Source organism: Myotis brandtii, unplaced genomic scaffold, assembly GCF_000412655.1.
Source record: "Myotis brandtii unplaced genomic scaffold, ASM41265v1 scaffold483, whole genome shotgun sequence".
Lineage (NCBI taxonomy): Eukaryota > Metazoa > Chordata > Mammalia > Chiroptera > Vespertilionidae > Myotis > Myotis brandtii.
In genome coordinates this window covers 747827-763633 of record NW_005368456.1, presented here as the reverse complement: position 1 = coordinate 763633, position 15807 = coordinate 747827, and the positions used below count along the sequence as shown (strand labels likewise).

General features: G+C 41.1%; 1 protein-coding gene across 3 annotated transcripts in view; it reads left to right on the top strand.

The window, feature by feature from the left end:
• The window catches only part of LPP (LIM domain containing preferred translocation partner in lipoma), a 698664-nt gene that overhangs the window by 20631 nt on the left and 662226 nt on the right, over window positions 1–15807 (top strand). The window contains exon 1 of one of the 3 annotated variants that reach the window (XM_014547746.1): window positions 2103–2404. The exons of 1 other annotated variant lie outside the window; for it this stretch is intronic. The gene's annotated coding sequence lies outside the window, so the exon portion shown is untranslated. Of the gene's footprint in view, window positions 1–2102; window positions 2405–3468; window positions 3488–15807 lie in introns of those variants that run through there. One more of the 3 variants, XM_014547747.1, reaches the window with a different exon arrangement.

The window sequence follows — 15807 nt, the reverse complement described above, 5'->3', positions numbered from 1 at the left end:
GTAGACGAGAGAATACTAAATAAAATGTGGAGAGTAGAGATGAAACTATAAATGTTACTGCGTTGAGGGCATGGGGTTCGAAGGAGAGTACTCGAGATGGGTGGACTTGTGCCCAGGTACTCTGACAGAGCAATGTCTTTGGGACTTTGGTGTGCTATGGAGACCAGAAAGATATCTCCCAGGTTTCCCTCCCCAGGGATCCACTGCCTCCCGGCCCTCAACACAAAATGCAAAAATTTAGGGTCATCTCTGAGTTACTTTTCTAATACCAGACTCACTTAACTTTATCTCCAATCCTTTCTCCTTCTACCCCCTCCCCCTTTTCTAAATTGCTTGCCTTCCAGTAAAACTTGTTCTTACTAAGGTGTCAGTGACTTAATGGCTTACCTCTCTCAGCACTTGTGCATTTTAAGAAAGCCTTTAAGTGGAGTGAAGGGAAGCTACTAACTCCCTTTCCCCCTTCCCAATCCTCACCCTCCCTCACTCTTACAGATGGGGAAATAAAAATGAAGGGCCAGAGAAGGTGGGTGCTACAATGAATAATGGTGGATGATGGGGGAGGGGGGGGGCAAAATCTCCAATAGGGTTTACTCTACTCCATGACCAGCATTTCTCCTTCCAGGGTTCCTGCTAGCACTGGGGACTGTTAAAAGGAAGTGTGTCTTGCATTGAATCTTTGTAGGACTGCCCCTCAACTCCAATGCCCAGGCCTTTACAGTCTGGAATGTATACTCTAGGTGGAAGAGAAGTAGTTGGGGTTAGCTGCTTAAATGGTAGGGTGTAGGCCTGGGACCTTTGGGTTACCATTGGTTCTCAACCTTCTGGCCCTTTAAATACAGTTCCTCATGTTGTGACCCAACCATAAAATTATTTTCGTTGCTACTTCATAACTGTAATGTTGCTACTGTTATGAATTGTAATGTAAATATCTGATATGCAGGATGGTCTTAGGCGACCACTGTGAAAGGGTCGTTCGACCGCCAAAGGGGTCGCGACCCACAGGTTGAGAACCGCTGGGTTAGGCAGTCCCGCAGGGTCATGCTCACTGTAAGCAGCTGGTGAGCCTAGAGTTGGCTTTGGGGATGGGTAGAGGGAGGAGAAGCTGAGCTGCTGAGCTGGTTACTATGGCTGGGACTGATTAGGACCCTTGGAGTGACATATTCTGGTGGCGAGGTCATCACTCTGGGGCAGAGTTCCAGCCGGTGGTTGGTGGGAAAGGAGGCTTGATTATGAAGGGCCTTAAAAATGCCAGGCTTGGGAGTTTGGATATGACTTGAAGTCATCATTTGAGAGTTTTGAGCTGGTTGGGACATGACTGAGAGGGGAGGTACTGGCACTGGGAAGCCTTCTGCTGCCCATTTCTAGAGAGAGGCAATAATTTGGCCTAAGAATATTATCATTGGGTGTTCACTCACTTACTGGACATATATTACTGAGAACCTATTATGTGCCATTGGTAAATATGAAGATTTTATAGCAAGTGCCTGTATTTTAGAAACAAATAAGTTGTATTTCATCAGTTCTAAGGTACATTTTTTTTTCAAATTTTAATATCGCTGAAATTTGGCTGTCTTATAATCACAGATGTGTCATAGTTGAGCAATTTTTTCATTCTAAGTTGATGATGGTACATCTTACAGTCAATGGTTTAGATTTGATAAAAGTTGTTAAGCATATCCTGTATGAATGTACAGTGTTTGGCACTTTATATAAAACACTTTCCCATCAGGTATTCCATTTGCATCTCAAAAATCCCCTGAGAACTGGGCCTGGTGACACTGTCATCTCCATGGTAACTCTAGCCCAAGGTCACACAGCTAATTAGAAATGTGCTCAAAATGACAACCCAGAACTTTGACTCTTGGTGTTAATGTGTGACTTTACCCTGCTGTGGAACTCACATGGATTATTGGGAGAACTGTGGAATAGTTGGATCAGATATGATTTCAGAACTATGGTTTCAAATGCTGGAATGATGATGAGTTTTTGGCCAAGGGCAGAGTGTAACTCACTGGGAAGGTGTAACTCACTGGAATGTACTGGGAAGCCCCTTTAGCCCTGAAATTTGTTGCATTTAATGTAAAATGGACAGAGGGATAGAAGGTGCCAGGTAACATGGTAAAACCAGAGGATGGAACACACGGCTATTTTTACATAAAGGAGATGAACAGTGCAGGAAGCACACAAGTTCAGGAGCCTACCCACTGCAAACCAGGAACTGCCTGGCCCTGGGAGTATAAAGATGAGGAGGACAGGATTTCTTGAAGACCACGGGTGTACATGCGCACGCGCATGCTGTTTTCCGGGTATGTTTTGGCTGCTCTGCACTGAGGAGGGTCCATTTAAGGGAAGCCAGCACAGAGGGAGTGGTGTCTGAAGAGTTGTCCAAGTGGAGGAAGGACAGGTAAGCCTCAATCTGTGAGGTGGATTGGGAACATTTATTCTTGAGGCTGTATTTTGAATGGCTAGCATGAAGTGGGCTGTGGGAATTGGAGAAAGCGGGGGACTTTTATTTTTTTCTAAGTAGATTTAACTTTACCTTGTAGGCTGTAGGGGCCCTTAACCGGCACTCTAGAGATTCACATGAGAACAAGCCTGGGCAGGACCTCTGAAACCATCTCTGGGAAGAGGTATTTGGATAGTAATGCAGGAAGCATAGTAACACATTTAAGTAATTGGTTGAGTGAACCTGAGACTTTGACCTTGGGCAGTAATTAGGAGTCTTAGCTCTGTGTGTGCATTGGTGGGTGGGGACTCTTCTTGGAACAAGGCTTGGAAAGCTGTGCCTTGCTGGAAGAAACTGAGGTGAGGAAGGGAAGGTAAAGTTTGCTGTATGGAGGAAGCTCCTATCCAGGTGGAAATCTGGGGCTTGAAGGTGTGTGTGAGACAGAGAACCTGAGGGTGAGAGGAAGGGAAGAGGGAATGGAAGTGTGTTGTGGGTTGTCTCTAGGTCACCTGGACGCGTGGAGGAAATGGCCAGTGCTTTCCTAATGAGAAAGGACACAGCTGTATCCTTGAGGCCTTCATCTCTTCTGACTTTCCACCAATAGGGTGAGTGGGTAGCCAGAGTGTCAATGGGATTCATGCTTGGAAGCATTTAAACCACAGAATTGAGGCTAGAAAATGTTAATCCTCCTATCGTTCTTTCCTAATCATAATAGTAATAAAAATATAACTTTGAAAATCTTTTGAGTGCTTGACATGTGCTTACGTAATTCTATTGCCGATTTATTAAAGTTGGTTTTATGATTTTAGTTTCATTTCGAAGATGAGATGATGAGTCTGGTTAAATAAGGTTACACCACTACTAAGTGAAATGGCCGTTTCCAACCTTTGCCTGATCTGTAGACTCGTCACCACTCTTTTATGTCTCCACAGAATGAAACATTCAAATCAACATTGATTTTCAGTGTTCTTCCTTGGAATTTAATTCAGTATACATCTATTGAGCTCTGGTGGGATCATAATCGAGGGTTTATGATCAAGGGTGAGCAGTCTTCTCAATTCCACATTAGTCCTCCACCATTCCCTCTCTTAAGATGCTACCTTTCCCTCTACCCTTTGAATGTATTCTCTCCCCAAACCTAACTGGAGACTCCTCTCCTCTCCTCTCCTCTCCTCTCCTCTCCGTTCTTCTGTAGTGACAAGGATTCTGTACCCCCCCCTTCAATTTTATTGAGATATAATTGACATACATCACTGTACTAGTATAAGTTTAAGGTGTATAGCATAATGGTTTGACTTACATATGTTGTGAAATGATTACCACTGTAAGTTTAGTTAGCATTCATCATCTCATATAGATACAAAATAAATAAAAAGCGAAAAAAGAAAAATTTTCTTTGTAATGAGAACTCTTGGGATTTACTCTAACTTTCATATATATCATAGAATTATTAACTATAGTACATAGTATTAACTATAGTACTTAGGTGATAAGGATTTGATGGAGTGTCTTGACCTCAGACATTGCCTATGACCTATATTTCCTTGGAAAATGCTAGATGTCCTCTGGAGTTGAGCCAAATAGCTCTTGTTGGATCCTGCCCTCCCTATGTCATGCTGACCTCTTCTTCCAAGAAAAGCAGGTTCAGGACTCAAATGCTTCCCTGTGGCCTACCTGCCTCAGGTGGGTCATTTGCATTTTAAAGATTCACAGATGCAGGTATTTTCTGGGGAGAGACCCCAAGAATGTCATCCAGCAAAGTTTACTTACTTGATTTTCTCATCTTTGAATCCTTATCCTTTCTGGTGCTCTGAAGATGTTTAGTATATTTTTGTGAAATAAATGAACTGAAACAGTGTAAGCATGAATCATCACTTGACCTTATATATTTGCTTGTTTTGGTCTCCACTCCACTTTAAAATAATTTTCATGCGGATCCCAAGGATACCTTTGTTAATGGTCATGTTCCCAGTACCCAGAAGAGTGCCTGGCACATGTTAGGCATTCTGGAAATATTTGTTAGGTGGAGAAAGGGATTGATTATGTTCTCTGCAAACATAAATGACAATGTTGGGGGAAGGAACTGTTTTTATTGACCCTAAAGTTTGGGCTTGTGGGCACAGGGCTCCACTGAGATTCACCTATGCCAGTGATGGCGAACCTTTTGAGCTTGGCATGTCAGCATTTTGAAAAACCCTAACTTAACTCTGGTGCTGTGTCACATATAGAAATTTTTTGATATTTGCAACCATAGTAAAACAAAGACTTATATTTTTGATATTTATTTTATATATTTAAATGCCATTTAACAAAGAAAAATCAACCAAAAAAATGAGTTCGTGTGTCACCTCTGACACGCATGTCATAGGTTCGCCATCACTGACCTATGCTATACCTGCCTGCCACAGATGGCATTGGGCAGTCCCACTGTCAGGGTCAAGGTTAGGAGTTCCGTGTTGGGTCTTTAAACTAGTTATCCTACGAGAAATTTCAATTGAAACTGCTCTTTCACTTTTCTCTCACACAGACAGGTGGTTCTGTTGTCTTTGAACATTCCTCTGTCTTCTTATCCATGCCTTTGCCTATGCTGTTTTCCAGTGCCCATAATCATATTATTTATCCAAACTATGTTGGAAAGCCATAGTTTCATATTCTTTCATCACCAGCCTAGTCTCTGTAGTTTCTGGCCTGTCCATTCTCTCTGCTTGTTGTAAACCTATGATCCATTAAATTCAAAGCCCAAACCCACTTCGTGCCATGAAGCCATTCCTGGACTTTCTGCCCCTTCTACCATTCATCTAGCTCAACCTCTTGTATTTATTTCCACACATGTGTACTGAGTGATCACCATATGCTAGTCAGAAATGCTGAATACTGGCTTACAAAGATAAGGGTCTGTTTTCAAGGGTTTTGATTCCAGCATAAGAGAGAGATTGAAATAGAACATGGTAAGGCCTTAATAGAGTGATGAAGAAAGGGCTAACGGGAGCACTAAGAATGGAGTGACCTGCATCTGGAAGGGTTTTGAAGAGAGAGTAGGAGTTCATATGGTGAATGGGGAGGAAGAGCATTCCAGGCATAGAGGCCTTGATATACATGCATAACCCTGAGGCCTAAGGGTGCTTGCAGAATAGAAGGGTGTGCTTGGAGATCATTGTGAAAGATGGCCCCGAGGATTAGATTATAAAGGCCGATCAGATAGCTAAGGATGATGGCAGGGGTTTAAGGAGGGCAGGAGGGCTATTGTTATTGTTACAGCAAAGGAGGGCCTTGCTGCCCCTGAGCTTCAGAGAGGTCTGGTGACAAAATGGTAGCAGGTTAAAACCCCAGGCAGGGTCCTGCTCAGAAGGCTGCTGAAATGTTCCAGGGCAGGAGATACTGGACTTGTATCAGCTCAGCAGAGCAGAGAGGGAAAAAGGGATTCTGGAAGCTGTTTGCTATTAGAATCATATTAGGCAGCTTAGCTCTTACTCTTGTCTTTCTAATTATTTGCTAGCTTATCAGCCTTGGCTGGGAAAACTGTTTTATGTGACCAAAGGTTGTAGGCAGTAGGAGAACCAGCAAGCTGGCAGCCAGTTTCTGCCTAAGAAGTGCAGGCTGGGTCGTGGTGGCCAGAGAGACCTGCTTCCTTATTGCAGTGGAGAGGAAACTGAGGCCCCAGGGAAAGGGACAGACTTGCTCTGTTACATCTTTGACAGCTGAGCTGGAGTTGGGCTGTGGCCAGCTCTCTTTCAAAGGTGTTTTTGATTCTGTTTCTGCTGATCCTGGCCTGACACATTCCTTCTCCACCCACCCCCACCCCAGGAGCTTTGCCTAGGAGAACTTGGGAGGGGATAAAACTTAAGACAGTGGTTCTCAACCTTCCTAATGCCGCGGCCCTTTAATACAGTTCCTCATGTTGTGGTGACCCCCAACCATAAAATTATTTTCGTTGCTACTTCATAACCATAATGTTGCTACTGTTATGAATCGTAATGTAAATATCTGATATGCAGGATGTATTTAGGTGACCCCTGTGAAAGGGTCGTTCTACCCCCAAAGGGGTCGCGACCCACACTTTGAGAACCACTGACTTAAGAGATCATTGTTACTAGGCTTGAACCTTGTGCTTTTGCACTTGGAAAATGAAGTGATTAAGATGGTTCAGTTTGAGTTTATGTGCGGTTTGGGAATCTGTTTCTTTTACTTCCATTTATGCCTGTGGCTTGCTTGCAAGAACCAAGCTTCTGATTCCTTGATAACTCCCAGGCTCCTTGCTTGTGACAGTCCCACTCCCACCCCTGGCACTTTCCTTTTTCTCCTTTTATTTCTAAGTATTTTTTTCTTGCCAGTATAGGACCCGATCCTCCTGTTTTTTTTTCCTTCCCTCTTAAACCTGCCCATCACAACCCATCTCACAGAACCCATTAGTATTTCATAGCCTTCATAGCACTTTTTATGTGGTGAATACATTTTACAATCGTTTTTTATTATCCAGTTCTCAGCTGCAATCCAGGAGATGTGTCAGCAGGATCAGTCTTGTCTCTGAGTGTGGGCAAGCATTCAGGGGAGAAGAAGCCTTCCCACAGGGTGCCTGGCCTGAAGTGGCAGAGGGAAAATCAGACGCGTGTCTCAAAAGCTCCTGTCCTGTGTCTTCATTTCTTTCATAAGTGAGCATGAGAAATGGATGTGAAAGTCCTCAGCAAGCCCCATACACAGGCAAAAACCATTGTTGTTATTTTACCTTATTGGGATTTTTAGGAGAACACATTTGGATATTAAGGGATTCCTCTCCTCAATGTTAACCTCCCTTTTCTTTTCTTTCTTTTTTTTTTTTAAATATATTTTATTGATTTTTTACAGAGAGGAAGGGAGAAGGATAGAGAGTTAGAAACATCGATGAGAGAGAAACATCGATCAGCTGCCTCCTGCATACTCCCTACTGGGTATGTGCCCGCAACCAAGGTACATGCCCTTGACCGGAAGCGAACCTGGGACCCTTGAGTCCGTAGGCTGACACTCTATCCACTGAGCCAAACCAGTCAGGGCTAATCTCCCTTTTCTTGTCTATAAAAATGACTGTAGCACAGTACATGCTTAAGAGATAGCGGGACTGTTCTTCCTGGTTTTCCCCGGACAGCCCTGGTTTTTGTGTGCTAATTAGTAACCTTAGCTGCCTGTGTCTGTGACTTTGGAAGAAAACTGAGAATTATTTTGGAGACTCCAGAATCCTGAGGGTCTGGGCTTTACCATGCTATCATTTGTTTTTGCTGTTTTCTCTACAGTATCATCACCAATGGTTTTTGGTATAGGAAAAACAAAGACCTGTGTTTGAGCCACCCACTAGCCCTGTGATCTTAAGCAAATTCCAGAATAATCCTGAGTTTCAGTTCCCTTCACACAGAGGTCATATGGTACATCACAGTGTATTTGTGAGAACCAGAGACATATGCATCACGGGGCTTTTTAAAAGGTAATGTAGTGCATAATGTGGCAATTCCTGGTGCCTGGCATGGTGCCTATCACACAGTGATGGCACCTTACCCTTCTGGTGGATATCCTGGGATCTAGACCCAGACAGGTCCAAGTTCGTATCCTAGCTGTGCTCCCTGGGCTGGTCACAGGCAAGATTTGGTTTACTGACTTACTAATTCTTAGTAAGACCTCTCATTAATGAGGGCACTACTGTTGAGAATATGAGGTGTGTGCACAGGCGTTCATAGGCGTTCTTGTCTGTTCAGAGATCGTCCATCACCAGTGAGTGGCTGTGCTATGTCCCTTCTCCCACTGGCACCATCCCACTCTCTTGGATTTTGTTTGTGTTGTGTTTTCCAGTCTGCGGGGTTTGCTTCTACTACAGCAATTGCTTGTGTCATGGCCTCACATCAAATCCCCTTGTAGTTCAAATGGGACACTGGTTCTGAGGAGTGGTGTCAGGTCTTCTTCAGAAACGTATGTGGGAAGCTTTCATTGGGCACCTAAGCAAAGGGTCTGGACAGGACAGGGCTATTTTACTGACCTTTAAGAACTGTGGTTTGGCCTCCTTTCACTCCAGTATGGGCACCTTGTCTACCATAGTCATTGTCAGCATTCCTTAGTTACTCAGGTCATGAACCAGCAGCTCAGCCCCCAGGTAGCAGAGGCTCTGGGACATAGAGGACCTTCCCTATTAGGAGAACATGGCTGAGCGAACGTACTGTGAGTTTGTTGGCATATTTAGGAAGCCACATTTGCATGTTAAGGGATTCCTCTCCTCAATATTAGCCTTCCTTTCCTTATCTATAAAAATGGCTGTAGCAACACTACGTGCTTAAGAAGTAGAGGGACTGTTCTTTCTGGTTTTCCCAGGACAGCCCTGGTTTCTGCCTGTGTCCTGGTGTAGTATTGATAGTGTCTGTCCCCTTTTATCCTCAGAGTTGTTATGATTTGGAGGATAAATTATATGGTCACCTTACTTGTAGGTGAATATTGAGTAAGGTAGTGTACGTAATATACTTAAGGCCAGGCCTAAGATAAGGACCCAGCACACATATACTGTTTTTGTTAGAGGAGATGTTAGGCGCTAAAGAAATGTTTGTTCAATGAACTACATTCATAAAGGTAAACTTTGAGGATGTTTGAAATGGATGTCTAGGTTGTAGGCACTTAGAGTTTATTATATTTGATAAAACATGTTAATAATGTTTAAAATATAAGAAAGTGCCACCAGAGTAGTATAAATGAAGGATTTCTGGAGTGGGTAAGTCCACTGGAACATGTGCAGAAGCTTGTTGGAAGTGCTGGGCCATGGGTTGGACACTGAAGGACAGGAAGGTTTAGTCCAAGATGCACTGGGGCAGCTAAAATTGTTCTGGCTATTAAGAGTTAAGAAATAAGATTGAGCCCTGACCTGTTTGGCTCAGTGGATAGAGCGTCGGCCTGTGGACTGAAGGGTCCCGGGTTCGATTCCGGTCAAGGGCATGTACCTTGGTTGAGGGCACATCCCCGGTGGTGGGTGTGCAGGAGGCAGCTGATTGATGTTCCTCTCTCATCGATGTTTCTAACTCTTTATCCTTCTCCCTTCCTCTCTGTAAAAAATCAATAAAATATATTAAAAAAAAAAAGAAAGAAGATTGAGTTTCTGTCCATGTGTGTATATTAGCTGGATTTTTGAATCTATTGTTTTCCATCAGTGGCCTATGTTGATAAAGATCTCTAACTGTAATACCCCAATGTGGTACCAAATTCTGTGCCAAGAGGTCACAGAATAATCTCACTCTTCCTGATGAATTTCCATTGAATATGGTACTTGTTTAGTTCCCAGGAAGAAACAAACAAACAAAACAAAGGCACCTGGAGCTTCTGTTTTGTTTGGTATGAATAATAATCATTTTTAGGAACTGCAGTAGGGAGTTGCCACACAGAGGGTGGGGTGGACCGTGACTCATGGGAAAGGCAAACTCTGCAGTGACCGGGAGGGTAAGCAGCACCTTTTCTTAGAACGAGGTGAAAGTTAGGTCAGTTTTCCAGTAGTCTGCTCATTTCCAACCTGGAAATCTGTCTTCTTGGCCACAGCCTAGCAGCTTTACTTGGAGAATAGGGTTCCAGTAATGGCAGCTGAACAGAACCCTAAAGATACATTTGTCCATCTATTTGACAGAATCCTGTGCTTATTTATACAACACCATGTACCATGGGTACTTGTGAATGACCGAGTGGAAATCTAGTCTGGGTTTGAGGCATGCGATCCCTACCTTCAGGCGATCTTTTAAATCAATATAGTTTGTAAAAGTACATGCTATCCTATACCCACCAATGAAAAAGAAGTATGTGTCTCTCCATTTTATCTTATTTATTTTTATATTTTTATTGATTTTAGAGAAGAAGGGAGAAGGAGAGAGAAATAGAAACATCAATGATGAGAGAGAATCATTGATTCACTGCCTCCTGCATGCCCCACAGGTTGGATCGAGCCTGCAACCTGAGCATATATCTGACCAGGAATCGAACTGTGAGCTCCTGGTCCATAGGTCAATGCTCAACCACTGAGCCATGCTGGCTGGGCTCTCCATTTTAATCTTTATCCAATCTCAGAGATTTCCCTACTTTGCTTTATCCCACCTCCCTAATCTACCACCAATGAATTTCATGTAATCCCTCCTTATGTCTCCTCCTTTGATTCTAATGTATAAAATACATAAAACTGCCATTCTCTGGAGCATTTTCTCAATTCATTGACATTTTGCATTCTGGCAATGACAGTTTGGCTCAAATAAACTCATAGAAATAAAAATAAAAGAGGTATATGTGCAAATATCTGTTGACTCTAATTGAACGGTGACTAACTAGGAATCTGGGAGAAACTTCATAAATGAAATGACTGTCATTGAATCTTGAAGGAAGAGTGGGAATTTGGTGGGTCAGAAGAAGATAAGGTAGGAAATACCATGGACAGAGACACAGAGGAGAGAAAGTGCATGGTGATTTGGAAAGTTGGAGTCCATGAGGATGACTGCCTAGTAGAGAGGCCTTGGAGTTGAGGGTGGGACTTAGACTGATAAAGGCCTTGATTGCTGCATTAAGGAGTTGAGCCTGAACTATGAAAGAAGCATCAAGTAGGGAAGTGGGGTGATTGGATCTATGCTTTAGGAAAATAACTGGTTATAGTATGCTGGATGGATTGAGGGGAGCGTATGGGAGATGGTGAGATGTACTGTAGCTCAGCCAAGAGATAAAGCGAAGCTGAATTAGGGATGAGGAAATGGATATGGGGGGCATTTCAGAGGTAGATTAGAGGTCACCTATTCTTCTCATTTAAACAAGAGTAACCCCAGATTCTGAGCAGTGACACATGCAAAGTCCATAGCAAAATTGGGCAAAAGGCAGAGAGTGTTAAAAATGGATGATTAGGTACTAAGAATGGTGAACTAAAGTTCATGTGGAATTGTGTGGAGCCACTATTTTGGTGCCACTTACCAAGGAGATCATGTGGTCTAGGCCAGCCTGCATGGACCTGCTCAACGTGGAATCCAACAATATAGTCATGGCACTTTCTGCCAGTTGAAATTTTTATAGTGCTTTACAATTGATCACGTGTTTTCCTACACATACAGGTAAATCCTCACAATAGTCCTGTGAGTACTGATTAATATTGTCCAAGTTTTACTGATCAGGAATGTGAGACTGAGAAAGATTAAGTGACTTGCCCAGGACTTCAACTTGAGTTTTCTATTAGCACAATTTCATATTCCTCTTTTATGAGCCTGGAAAGATCCCCAAGACAGGACCTCACTTTTGTTCAGATTCATATCCTTAAAATTCACTGTGGATCCTGATATGTTCTTATATATTTAATAAATGCTAAATTCATATGTTGAGTAAATGTATGAATGAATACTATAAGTGAAGTAATAAATGACATCTTTAGTTTTAAGAATATCTTTAGTAATGAGAAATCCTAAATGAACTCCTGTGAACATTAATCAGTCTCTTATCAAAACACTACAGGAAAGGACTTACTTAGAATATATTTACTCAACTTCATTAAACAAATGAACAAGAAACAAAGAAACACTCTTTTACTTGAATACCCCTTACTTGAATTCATCCCCAAAAGTGCATGTCTGCTTTTCTGTGTATGATGTTTCCTTCTACTTGATATTGTTTCAAAAAAGCTGTTAGGATATTATATTTATTTTTTACATAACTAAATACTTTTTGAAATTGATAAATCCTGATTTAAACTTTACCCATGTGCATTCTAGGATAGTTTTTATTTTTAAAACAATTAAATACGATTTCAACATGTTAAAAAATGCAATGATAAATATGAGGGGACAAATACCTTTTTCTTCCTTCTTAATTATTTTCTAAAGACAATTATTTCTTTGGCACTTTCACTTTTCCAAACAGTGGCTATCATTTTATCCTTTGTATTATGTGGTTATCTGAATATGTATCTTAATTTCCTCAGGGATGTAGTAGAAAATGCATATGGTTTGGCGGGTCAGACAGGTTTAGGTTCAAATCATGGCTCTGCCACTTGTTAGTGCTTTACAGTTAAACATGTGTAATAACTTTGCATTTGTATACGATTACTTAACCTCTTGGAATCTCCAATTCATCATGTGTAAAAGGGGATCATAGTGCCTTCCGTGTGGTTCTGCTAAAAAATGTTATCTCTGTCCTCTTTGCTCTTTGTCAACCCACCAGATGATAATACAATCACATCCTTGTCCTTGTATTTTGCCATAGAGTATGACAAATAGTAGACCTTAAGTCAATGTTTATTGGTAGGTTAAGTAAGTTTTAAGTTCTTTCAAAGGAGAATTGTAGGCTCAAAGATATCAGATATTTTTATTACTTTTCATACCAGTTGCCATACATACTCCAGAAAGACTTCTAATTTGCAGTCATTCGCAATGCGTGAGTCTACTTTTTCCTCTGTGACTTCCCCAGGACTTAACTTTATGACTTGTAGTTGTCTTTGCTAAATTAATATGTAAGCAATGCTATTTCATTATAGTTTAAATTTACATTCTTTAATTACTAAAAGTAATTCCCAAGAAATGGTTTAGGTTTGTTTCCCCTTGTGTGAATTGTCAAGTGGCAGTATTTAAAAATGGTCTGGGCTGGGGAAGCTTGTTATGAAAGGACTAAACATGCTTAGTGTTCTGAGTTGCCTAAACTTTATTTATGTATTAACTCATTTGTTTGGTCAATGTTTATTGAGCACTGATTATGTGTGCCAGCTAATATTCCAGGGGCCATACATACTACAAAGAAAAAAATGAATAAAGTCAGGGATCTCCAGTTCAACCTCCTCATTTAACATGGGTGGTAGCTGAGACCTGGAAGAATGAGGTTAATTACCTAGGGCAGTGGTCGGCAAACTGCAGCTCATGAGCCACATGTGGCTCTTTGGCCCCTTGAGTGTGGCTCTTCCACAAAATACCACGTGCGGGCGCGCATGTACAGTGTGATTGAAACTTCGTGGCCCATATGCAGAAGTCGGTATTTTGTGGAAGAGCCACACTCAAGTGGCCAAAGAGCCGCATGTGGCTCACAAGCCGCAGTTTGCCGACCACGGACTAGGGTCATACAGCTTGTTTTGTAGCAGAACCAACCATTTATTTAGACAGTAACTATGATTTAAAATGTTTAGTATTAGTAGCCTTTTAAACCATGGGAAACATCCTGGGAAGTTCTGAACAGTGATGTCTAAACAACATCTCCAACCCATATCTATATTGAGAAAACATAGTCCTGATTTAGAAAATATGACTACCTTTTTTAAAAAAAAACACATATTTTTTATTGGTTTCAGAGAGGAAGGGAGAGGGAGAGAGAGATAGAAACATCAATGATGATGAGAGAGAATCATTGATCGGATGTCTCCTACACGCCCCCAACTGGGGATCACGCATGCAACCCAGGCATGTGCCTTTGACCAAAATCAAACCTGGACCCTTCAGTCTATAGGCCAATGCTCTATCACTGAGCCAAACCACCCAGGGCAATTATCTGGTTTTTAGTCTCATAGAGAACGCCTTCCTAGACCTCTTTGCCTCTTACATTTATTAATTCTTAAATGAATAAACTTATTTTTAAAACAGGACTAGAAAACAAAACAATTCTGATCCAACTGTGAACCTTCTTGGACACGTTTTTGGTAAATGGGAAGAACAGAAGACACAGTTCTCTTATCAAATAAAATAGTCAATTTAGATTTAATACGGCAGTTATCCTCAGGTAATAAAAATTCAACTAACTTGCCATAACTAGTTTAAAGTCAATTAGGAGCCTCATATTCCTTACTTGCTGGGTAAAATTTAATAGAACTTCAGTTAAGCATTTATTGCTTATTTAATTCAAAATTAAGTTAATCACCACAGTTGGTAACAACCACTGAGTATTTAATTAACAGTCAGCAAACTATCTTATTAAGTCTAAATACGATGCAAACAGGTCTTGTTTATTGCTATCAGTTTGCAAGCACCACCCCAAAGGGCCTTAGGTTTTCTCTTGGCTTTACTCTTCTGATTTGTCATCTTCATTTTCTTCTGGTTGACACTTAACTTGGGTGAAGGAGTGGAAGAGGCAGGAGTTCATAGTGTTATGGGAGCTTCTGGCTTTGGGCATAGCTGAGAAATTTCTGTTCCATTGCATTGCATTCCATTCTTCAAGAATTATTGAGCACATTTTTTGTGTAAGACATTCTTTTAAACACTTAAGAATATATAGAGGAGGTCATGCTGACATATTTGTCATTATTCTTTCATCTTAAGATATGAAAAGATTGAATTAATTCATTCACCTAACACATTTATTGGACTAAAGTTTGTAAGGTATTTTGCTGAGTGCCAGGGATACCATCATGATTTGGACAAAGATCCTTGTTCTTATGGAAGACAAGTATGAGAGGTACGGTAGTAGCAATATTGGATAAGGTGCAGCTGTAGGAGCACTAAAATTCCTTAAATGCTGTGATTCTTAAGAGAGTGTTTTCCAAAATGTTAGAAGTGTCCTATGGCAAAAAGGTCCTATAGCCAAGTAAGTTTGGAAAAGTTCAAGTTAAACAAAATTAAATGGGCTTTTAAAAAAAATCTTTATTGTTGAGATTATTACAGATGTCCCTCTTTTTTCCCCTCATTGTCCCCCTCCACCCGGTTCCCGCCCCACCCCAGGCCTTTGTCACCTTACTGTCTGTGTCTATTGGTAATGCATATATGCATATAAGAACTTTGTTTAATCTCTTCCTGCACCACCCCCCACTCCTCTTCCCTCTGAGAATCATCAGTCTCTTCCATTTCTATGCCTCTGATTCTATTTTATTCACCAGTTTATTCTGTTCATTAGATTTCTTATTCGTTTATTTTGATTTTTAGATTCAATTGTTAATAGTATGTATTTGTTGCCATTTTTTAAATCTTTTTTCTTTTCCTTCCTCTTCTTAAAGAATACCCATCAACATTTCATATAATACTGATTTGGTGGTGATGAACTCCTTTAGCTTTTTCTTGTCTGTGAAGCTCTTTATCTGACCTTCAATTTTAAATGATAGCTTTGCTGGGTAGAGTAATCTTGGCTGTAGGTCCTTGCTATTCATCACTTTGAATATTTCTTGCCACTCTCTTCTGGTCTGCATAGTTTTTGTTGAGAAATCAGCTGACGGGTATTCCCTTGTAGGTAACTAACTGCTTTTCTTTTGCTGTTTTTTAAGATTCTCTATTTGTCTTTAGCCCTTAGCATTTTAATTATGATGTGTTTTGGTGTGGTTCCCGTTGGATTCCTCTTGTTTGGGGCTCTCTGTGCTTCCTGGACTTATAACTCTATTTCTTTCTCCAGGTAGGAGAAGTTTTCTGTCACTATTTCTTCAAATAGGTTTTCAATATCTTGTTCTC